This window comes from Crocuta crocuta, unplaced genomic scaffold, assembly GCF_008692635.1.
Source record: "Crocuta crocuta isolate KB4526 unplaced genomic scaffold, BGI_CrCroc_1.0 scaffold142, whole genome shotgun sequence".
In the NCBI taxonomy this organism is placed as follows: Eukaryota; Metazoa; Chordata; class Mammalia; order Carnivora; family Hyaenidae; genus Crocuta; species Crocuta crocuta.
Genome location: NW_027528892.1, coordinates 2,891,755 through 2,901,907, shown reverse-complemented (window position 1 = coordinate 2,901,907; position 10,153 = coordinate 2,891,755). Strand labels below are relative to the sequence as shown.

The following is a 10,153-nucleotide window of genomic DNA, read 5'->3' as shown; positions in this document are numbered from 1 at the left end:
CCGCCGCCGCCGCCACCGCCTCCGTTCGCAGCGGACAAAGGGCGAGAGGCCTAGTCGGGGGGCGCTGGGAAATGGAGTTCCGGGGCTCCAGGGAAGGGGAGTGGGGAGGGTGTCATCACCTGCTTTTAAAGGGGACGTACCCAGATTTCTTGGCGCCCAGTCCGGGCAGTTAGGGACCTGTTACTTCATATGCTGCAATGCAAACGGACAGCACATCACGACGCCACGTCTGCTCAGAGCTATCAAATACCGCGTCGCTTTTCAAATACAGGCTGAATCTCGAGTCAGTTTTAATGAGCCGTGTATTCGTCCCAGGACAAGAAAGAAAAGGCTTCGGACAGAGCCATGGAGGGGAAGGTTGGGGCAGCATGACGGGGCGGACACCCAAGTGGGTAGAAAGGGCGAAGCTGTGCCTCGGATTCCTGGAAAAACCTCTTTCCTGTCTGTGTAGACAGTCGCTGGTTGTTCGAACCCAGTGAGCAACACAGTTCTTCAAATACTACTCCTCCTGCGATATTCTTCAATTTCAAATCTGGAAAGAACAGTGACGTAACACACACCATCTTCTGCCGGGACGGAGTGGCTACTCCCACAGCTGGGGCACCTGTAAGAAAGCAGCAGCCTGTCCTCCAGACAAAGGTAAGGGATCCAGTCTCTCCTCTTCTTGCTGGTAAGTGGTTTATCATTTCACCTGAAATTCTACCAACGGTGTCATTTCAGGGAGTCGAAGTCATCCGTGAAAAACACTTGTGGAATGGAAATTACTGAAAGGCATTAATAATGATCAGTTGTTCAAAGAGAGTAACAGAAATACTGCTGGGAAGACATACCTGTGAACGTGGGTTTAAAAAAAGGTTAAGATCCAAGGAAGTTTGCAAGACTGAAATCTGAAAAACCAGAAAATGAAGCTATGTTTATGGCTCTGCTTGAATCTTGGCCATACTCAGGTTTTGGGGGTTTTTTAAAACTGAAAACGAGGCTATTAACTGGTTGGAGAGAGAGAGAGACAATGTTTTGAAAGGCTTGCCTAAATGGCGAAAATGAACAGAGAAGCTGTGCTGTGGGGTGTATTTACGTATGTAAGAAATGCACGGGGGCACCTGGGTGGCTCAGTCAGTTAAGCGTCCGGCTTCAGCTCAGGTCATGATCTCTTGGTTCGTAGGTTCGAGCCCCGCATCGGGCTCTGTGCTGACAGCCAGCTCAGAGCCTGGAGCCTGTTTTGGATTCTGTGTCTCCCTTTCTCTCTGACCCTCCCCTGCTCATGCTTTCTCTCTCTGTGTCTCAGAAATAAATTAAAAACATTTAAAAAATTAAAAAAAGAAAGAAAGAAATGCACAGTGTGCCCCCACAGGGTTTCAGGCTCTCTGATAGGTGCGTGGGACGCATCAGGGAGAGAGCTGCTCTCTGTCTACAGGATTGTTCTGTGTTTTCTCCATTTGTCTATTTAGTATTCATTTATCTGAAGTCCAAACTAATCGTCAAAGATGTGTACTTCTCTCTCCCAAGTCTTACAGGCTTGCAGATCTCCTATTATAAGCAGCTCAGGAATAAGCCCTAAAGTGTGTTTTCGCTTCCTGCCCCAGAGGCATGTCCCCACCTAGGCACTCCCTGACCCATCAGCCATAACCTCAGTTCCCCCTCCGGCCCTGTCCTTTCTGCATGTGAGGTGGTTTCCTGCGGACCTTCGTGGTGTGCCTGGCCTCTTATTTCCGGGTATCTAGAGTGGAGCTAAGCTACTTCCTGGTGTCACTGTCTCAGCATCCATTTTGTTTGGCCAAACGGCCTGCGGGGGACTTTACATAGACACCCACCGCCTCGTGGAAGCACATGCCCTAGATTACAGCCCAAAGAGTACAAGCAAATGTAAGTTCCTGATAGGACTTCCCAAAGGCCCTTGTAATTAACAGCCCCCAGCCTCCCAGATGTTTCCCCCTTAGATAAGACCTCTTTGAAGCTTACCAAAACCCAGCTGTTTGGGTCTAAACTGACCAATCTGTCCCTACCTGGGAAACCTCAAAGCCACTCAACTCAGGGACCCTTATAAAGGCACGTGCCCCAGGTGTGCCTTTTTTCTACCTGCATTTGGCCTTGACATTCCTGAATGGCCCCTGGAGGTGTGCCATGCACTTCTTCCAGGACCTGTGACTAATAAACTGCTCTATTTCAATGTCTCTTGTGGGCTGTTATTGAACCACAACCTGACCCACCCTTTGGCACCCTGTGCTGGACTTAACAAATGTTAATTTACCAGTCATAACCCAGGAAACTGTGGAGTAGCACAAAGTCCCTTCCAATGGCATTGACCTCTCCATGTTGCACTCAGTCACCTTTATAAATGAAGACCCTGGCACAATTCAAGGACATGTCCTGTGTTTAATGGGTTGGTCTTGATTTCTATACTGATTTTGTCAGGACACCCTAAATATCCTGTATTCAGTTTTTTATAATACACTGCAAAAAAGTCAACAGTTAGGGACTTGATTAGTTACTAGCAACTTCTGTAATTTTTGCTCAAACTTCCCACTTAGGAGCAACCAGAGAAAGCTAATTATGTATACTTAACAAATCACATAGGATTCCCACTTCTGCTCCCAACACCACCCAGCCACCGCTGTGCCCTGACACCAGCATCGTACAATCAGGCACTGCTGAAACTTTACCTGTTTTCCATTACAGAACATTCCCCTCCTCTGTGTGCCTCGGACTCTCTGCCAAAAGCAGGAGATGGGAAACACACGGACTTTACCTATAAAGATTAGAACAAAACTCACTGGAATAGAAAAAAAGAAAAACACTATAAAAATCTATGAAAATAGGGGCTCTTGGGTGGCTCAGTCGGTTGAGTGTCTGATTTCGGCTCAGGTCATGATCTCACGGTCTGTGAGTTCAAGCCCCGCACTGGGCTCTGTGCTGACAACTCAGAGCCTACAACCTGTTTTAGATTCTGTCTCTCTCTCTCCTCCTCTTTCTCTGCCCCTTCTCTGCTAGTGCTCTCTCTCTCTCTCTCAAAAATAAGTAAATAAATGAACAAACTTTTAAAAATCGATAAAAATAAAAAGCTGGCTCTTTCAAACAATTATCAAAATTGACAAGTTTAGGTAGGCCAAGAAAATAACAGAAATTAAGAAAATTAGAATGAAGGGGAAATAGGATTATTGACTCTGCAGAAATTAAGAGCATCATAAGGAAACATCATGGGCAACTTTACCCATCAAATTTAAACAATTTAGAGGAAATGTACAAAATCCTTAAAATATTATTTTTTTTAAATTTTTTAATGTTTTATTTATTTCTGAGAGAGAGACAGCATGAGCAGGAGAGGGTCAGAGAGAGAGGGAGACACAGGATCTGAAACAGGCTCCAGGCTCTGAGCTAGCTGTCAGCACAGAACCCGACGTGGGGCTCGAACCCATGAACCGTGAGATCATGACCTGAGCCGAAGTCGGACGCTTAACCGACTGAGCCACCCAGGCACCCCCCTTAAAAGATTATTAAATATGACATAAGAGGAAAATATAAAAAGAACTATACTAAGTAACAGTAATTGAAAACCTTCCCACAAGGAAATCCCAAGCCCAAATGCCTTCAATAGGGAATTCTACCATTTAAAACAAGAAATGCCATTATTCTTCACAAATTCTTCCAGAAAATAAAGAAAAAACATTTCCTAACTCATTCTATGAGGTTAAGATTCTTCTGATCTCAAACTGAGACAGAGACAACCCATGAAAACTACCGACCAATTAACCCTTATCTATTAAGATATCAAATATATTAAGATTATCAGAAAAGGGGCGGGTGGCTCAGTCGGTTAAAGCATTGGACTCTTGATTTTGGCTCAGGTCATGATCTCACAGTCATGAGATTAGGTCCTGCATCAGGCCCCATGCTGAGTTTGGAGACTACTTGGGATTCTCTCCCTCTCTCTCTGATCCTCCCCCACTCATACATTCTCTCTCTCTCTCTCTCTCAAAATAAACAAACATTAAAACATTATCAGAAAATCTGATTCTGCTGCGTATCTGGAGAATAATACGTCAGGAGCAAGTGGGGTTTGTCTGGGAACGCAAGACTGAGTGAACATCTGTACAGATCTCTGTACAACATTGTATCTACAGGTGATAGTAAAGTATTGCAAACTTAACAATTGTCAGATCTCATATTAAGTGTTATGACCACCTACCTCACCCCACCCCCAAATAAATCAGGGTTGACAAGGGAGAGGGGAGGGAGGGTAAACAGATGGAGCAGGGACACTACTCTATGCCATGCTGGAATAGCTGCAACTTGACATCATACAGGTCTCAAAATCCACGGAATGTAGAACGCAAACAGTGAACCCTAATGCAGACTGTGAGCTTTAGTTAATAACAATTACCATTTTTAAAATTAAAAAAATTTTTTTAACGTTTATTCCTTTTTTGAGAGACAGAGAGAGATAGTATGAGCAGAAGTACAGAGAGAGGGAGACACAGACTCCAAAGCAGGCTGCAGGCTCTGAGCTGTCAGCACAGAGCCCAATGTGGGGCTCGAACTCACAATATGTGAGATCATGACCTGAGCCGTAGTTGGATGCTCAACCAACTGAGCCACCCAGGTGCCCCTATAACTATTACCATTTAACTCAACATTGTAAGAAATGTACCACGTGATAACACGATGCCTTACTTGCTGGAAAACGTCAGCGTGGGGACAAGTGGCTCTGAAGGGGACTGTTTTTCTCTTAAACCTTTCCAAAAGTAAAGTTTACTTTGAAAACGAACGTTAACCGTTCACTCACACTTTGACCCTGCCATTCCATTCCTAGGTATTTCACAGCGGAAAATAAACACACATCATCGCGGCAGCGCTAGGCCCTCCTGTGGTGGACGCGACTGCTTCGGCAGTGCTTTGTGCCTGCTTTCCGGAGTCCGGTCATTTGAAGGACCTACGGGACTGTGCTTGCATCTGTTTTTCTTTAATAGGAAGGAGTCGGGGCGTCACAGCCTTGATGGCCAGCTGGCACCCCTCTGCTCCTGCTTTAGTTCATTTGCAGGGGGTTTGACAACTGAATCCTAAGTGAGCATCTACAACTTCCTTGTGTAACACGGAGCCTGTTCAGAGATTTTAAATGTCTTTTCTGTCTTCTAACTCAATCTGAATTTTGACTTTCATGACTCCTATGGAACAGAAAGCTTTATTATTTTTTTTTTAAATTTAATTTCTCTTTGNCACTAAGCCGCCCAGGCGCCCCATGGAACAGAAAGCTTTACATTTAGGTGGAATTAATTGAAATTTCACCTACAATGCATTGCGCTATGGAGTTTAAATCTACTACTAGAGACGAGAATCTGAGACTGGTTCCCGGGTCTGTCTGTTCTCTCTCCCCATCTCCTCTATCATACTCTCTGTTGACTTCTCCAAACTTTTTTTCTCAATTGTGGTAACTGGCTTGAGGATTACATGAGATGGTGCTTGTAAAGTCCCTATCATGAGACCTGTCACAAAAGAGGTTGTCAATAAAAATCAAACTTTCTCACATTTAAAATTAAATTAAATGATATTAGAATACATTAAAAATTAAGAGAAAACAAAACAAAATAAAACAAAAGGGTGCCTGGGTGGCTCATTCGGTTAAGCATCACGCTCTTGATTTTGGCTCAGGTCATGATCTCATGGTTCGTGGGTTCAAGATCCACATTGGGATCCGCACTGACAACTCAGAGCCTGCATGGGATCCTCTCTCTCTCCTTCTCTCTGTCCCTCCCCCACTCATGCATGCGCGCTCTCTCTCTTTAAAAATAAACTTAAAAAAATAATTAAAAAAAAACCTTTCTTCTCTGTTCCTTTTACAGCATATCATCTTCCCTTACTTACATTCCCTTTTTCTTCTTTCTCCTCATCTTTCAACTCCTGCTGCTTTTTTAGCCCCCTATCCTTTTATCTAAAGAAAACAAAAGATCCCATTCCCAACTGCAACAATTTCTTGGATATGACACCAAAAGCACACATAACAAAAGTAAAAATAAATTGGGGTATATCAACAGGAAAAACTTCCGGGGCGCCTGGGTGGCTCAGTTGGTTAAGTGTCCAACTTCAACTCAGGTCATGATCTCACGTACTGTGAGTTTGAGCCCCGCATCAGGCTCTGTGCTGACAGCTCGGAGCCTGGAGCTGCTTCGGATTCTGTGTCTCCCTCTTTCTCTGCCCCTCTGCCACTCATGCTCTATCTCTCATAAATAAATAAACTTAAAAAAAATTTTTTTAAAGGAAAAACTTTTGCACACTGAAGGAAACATCATGAGAAAAGGAATCTCACAGAACGATAAAACACTTGTAAATTATCTAATAAGTGGACAATATCAGAACATAGAAGGACTCCTAAAGGTAAACAAGAATAATTCAATTTGAAAATGGGCACGTGATTTGAACAGATCTCTCTCCAAAGATGATGCAAAAGTGGCCAAGAGGCACATAAAAAGACACTCGACATCACTGGCCATGAGGAAAATGCAAATGTAAACCGCAGTGAGACACCACCTCACACACATTAGGATAGTGGATATCAAAGTCATAATCATAATGCTAGAAACAATAAAAACAGATTCAATGAGTACTTGGAGAAACTGGGATCCTGTGCACTCTTGGTGGGCATAGGAACTGGGTATGGAAGTACGGAAACGGGCGCCTGGGTGGCTCAGTTGGTTAAGCGTCTGACTTCAGCTCAGGTCATGATCTCACAGTTTGTGGGTTCGAGCCCCACTTCAGGCTCTGTGCTGTCAGAGCCTGGAGACTTTCAGATTCTGTGTTTCCCTCTCTCTCTGACCTCCCCTGCTCACACTGCCCCTCTCTCTCAGAAATTAAAAAACAAACAAACAAAAAAAAACCATTAAAAAAATACGGAAACAGTTCTGCAAAACATTTAAACCGAAGCTCCATAAGAACCAGCAATCTCACGTCTGAGTATATACTATAAAGAACTGAAGGGTCCCAAACAGTCTCAAAGGGACCTTGGTACACGCATGCTCATAATATCACGCACAACAGCCAATCGCTGTTGTAAGTCCTTTTCCAGTGTGAACCCTCCAATGCCCAGGAGCGTGGAGCTGCATCTCAAGAACCCCCGAGGATGGCTAAACACGAAAGGACTTTCTTCATTCAGTGTGAATTCTCCAGTCTCTAATGGATGTGAACACCCAACACTCTTAAGGCCATTCTCCAGTGTGAACTCACACCCACTGATGTTAGAGCTACACCTAACAGAATCCCCACATTTGGGGCACTCAGAAGGCCTTTTTCCAGGAAAACTCTCCTGTTTGATGAGACTGGCATGCACCCAAGGAACTTCCCACGTAAGGGCTTTATCCAGTTTGGATTTTCTGGTTCTTAACAAGCTTATGTTTGAGGAGAAGGCTTTCCTATAGTCACTGCACTTACACAGCCATTCCCCAGTGTGGATTTTTCACAGTCAACACTTCTGTCTGTGCAGCTGAAGCTTTTCTCACATTCACGTTTCTAACAATTTTGTCCACTTTGTTTTTAAAGCTCCACGCCCAATGTGGAGACGGAACTCCCGAACCCAAGATTGAGTTGCAAGCTCGGGGCGCCTGGGTGGCTCCGTCAGTTAAGCGTCTGACTTCAGCTCAGGTTGTGATCTCCCGGTTCATGGGTTCGAGCCCCGCATCGGGCTCTGTGCTGACAGCTCGGAGCCTGGAGTCTGCTTCAGATTCTATGTCACCCTCTCTCTCTGCCCCTGCCCCACTCATGCTCTCTCTCTCTCTCACACAAGTATAAATAAACATTAAAAAAAAAAAAAAGTGTTGTCTGTTCAGAGCACCTAGGGTACTCAGTCACTTAAGCGTCCGAGTCTTGATTTTGGGTTCGTGGGTTCACGCCCCACTTTGGGCTCTGCACTGACAGCTTGGAGCCTGCTTTGGATTTTCTCTCTCTCCCTCTTGTTCTGCCACTCCCCGTCTCATTTGCGCACATGCTCATGAGCACTCTCTCTCTCAAAATAAACTTAAAAAAAAAAAAAGAGAGAGAGAAAGAGTTGCATGCCTTACTGACTGAGCCAGCCAGCCGCCCCAATTCTGCCCACCCACCGAGTCCCGTTTGTTTCCACTCACTGTGAAGGGCCTGCTGTTGGGGTGGCCTGGGCTGCCTGTGAAGTCCTTCACATTCTCAATGCAGATACAGATTGTGTCACGTAACTTCTGCAGTTCTTCGCAGATGAAGGCCTTCCGTCATCACTTCTGGAAAGCTCCACTCTAATTTGATGCTTTTGGTGCCCGTAATGCTTTCCCCCATGAGCATACAGGCCTTGCTCGGGGTGTAGACCATCCTGTCAGCAAAGTGCAAGAGGTCTTTCAAGAGTGAGCTACGCGTCTCACAGGGCTGGGCCTCTTGGACGGACGGACAGACCTGTGATGCTCCGACAGAAACACTGTGCTCTGAAGGGGCCTCCTCGTTCCGGGCTCCGTGCCAGCAACCTGTAGGCAGAGAAATGCACGCGCACGCTGACCTTGCTGGGAAGAGGCAGCCCCGTCGGGAATGCGTGTCAGACGCCCCACGGATGAGGCCATGGGACTGGTCACAGGCTGGGGGGACTTGAGACGGTGAGAGGAGGGCCTGAGCCCGGCCGGCGCCCACGACGGGACAGCCCTGACCCTGGAGAAGGACACCAGGCAGGGGTGAGTGCAGGGAGGAGAGTTGGGCTCCCGTATTCTCCCCTCTGCAAATGACTTTCAACAAGGCCATGGCCGCTGGTGACTGGTGAGCGCTCAATAGAAGACTGAGTCCACGCCCAGAAACGTGCAAGGACCATTTAAGGCCGTGCGCGGACTGTGACCCCGCCTGAAGCAAAGCTGAAGTGTTGGAGGGCCCGCGAGGAAGCAGTGGAAGGGAGGGGTGACAGGCGGAGGACACCGTAAGGAGCACACAGGGGACACCAAGAGCTGGAAGTCACAGCAGAAATAATGGAGAAGAAAGGGTGTACATCAGGTGTGGCCATTGACCCTGGATCAAAAATGGGGGACGCCAGACAGGTTCCCAATGTGATCTGAACCCAGCTCCAACATATACCCTCAGCTCTGATGTACTGGGCCCAAGTCCCATTGAGCATGTCCTGTCCAGGCCTCTGGCACGCAGGGCCATCCCTCTTCCTGAAGGAGACCAACTACGTGGGACCCGGCACAGATCAGAGCTTGGGAACAGACTCACGTGCCCTCGACAGTCCGACCCATGACCTCCCCACTTCTAGAATTACAAGAACTTCAGAGGAGGGGCTTGCAGAATCAACCCAGGGGTCCGCACAACTAAAGACCTATGTGGCTGAGATTCCCGGCACACGGAGGCCCCAAGAATCGTAAAAAGAGAGGGGACAGTCGGGCACAGAGGCACTCATCTGGGGACAGTAACCTGCCAAGGGACACAAGAGCCCACTGCGACCTCTTTGGAAGACTTTAGGACTTCTGACTCCCGAACCGAACCTTGCGAGGCTTCAGAGCAGAGCCGGGGCGCGTGGGGAAAGGCGGTACAGCGCTCGCGGCCCAGCCCCGCACCCACCACAAATGTGCCAAGAAAGGAAACGGTAGCCACGGTCTGGACCTGGTGAGCCCAGATGTGCCCTGGGGCCGAGGGGGCAGAGCAGCGGCCGGCTCAGGGCTGGAGCACATCTGAGCACCTCGCCTGGCCCGGCCCGAAGCGCAGAGTTCTCCCGCATCAAGCGGCAACGCGGGCGTCGCAGTCTCACCAACGAGGCCCCGCTGCTCCCGCGGGAAACGTACGGCCGCGTCCTGAGAGACCGCCTAGCCCTCGGCAATCGTGCCAGTTCAGTACCTGCGAAACTTGTGCGTCTGGGATGTTCAGCCTTCCCCCTCCACCGACATCCACCCCCTGCCCACCCTGCCCCCACCGTCCCAAAGAGGAAGAGCTGCCAGGCCTGCTGGCTCGCCGCGCTCACTCACTCTCCCTGCGTGCGGCACGGAGTAAACACGTGCAAAGGGAACAGAAAAGCAACTGCTAAGCTCTGGGCCAAGCAGGGGGGCCCCACCCTCTCGGGGGTCTCCCGGATCTTGCCTCGAAGAGAGCCAAACCGCGAGTCATCTGTCTGCCTTAAATGACCAGCACAGGCCCTAGAGCCAACCACTCACACTCCTCCTCAGCGCTCCTCACT

The 10,153-nt window shown here is 47.8% G+C and overlaps 1 long non-coding RNA gene across 1 annotated transcript in view; it reads right to left on the bottom strand.

The window, feature by feature from the left end:
- Window positions 1-619: 619 nt before the first annotated feature.
- LOC144225808 (uncharacterized) overlaps window positions 620-10,153 on the bottom strand; it is an 11,563-nt gene continuing 2,029 nt past the window's right edge. The window contains exons 2-5 of the long non-coding RNA XR_013333397.1: window positions 8,401-8,468; window positions 8,106-8,320; window positions 2,661-2,746; window positions 620-887 (exon numbers count right to left, since the gene is read on the bottom strand). This is a non-coding gene — a long non-coding RNA (uncharacterized LOC144225808). The remainder of the gene's footprint in view (window positions 888-2,660; window positions 2,747-8,105; window positions 8,321-8,400; window positions 8,469-10,153) is intronic.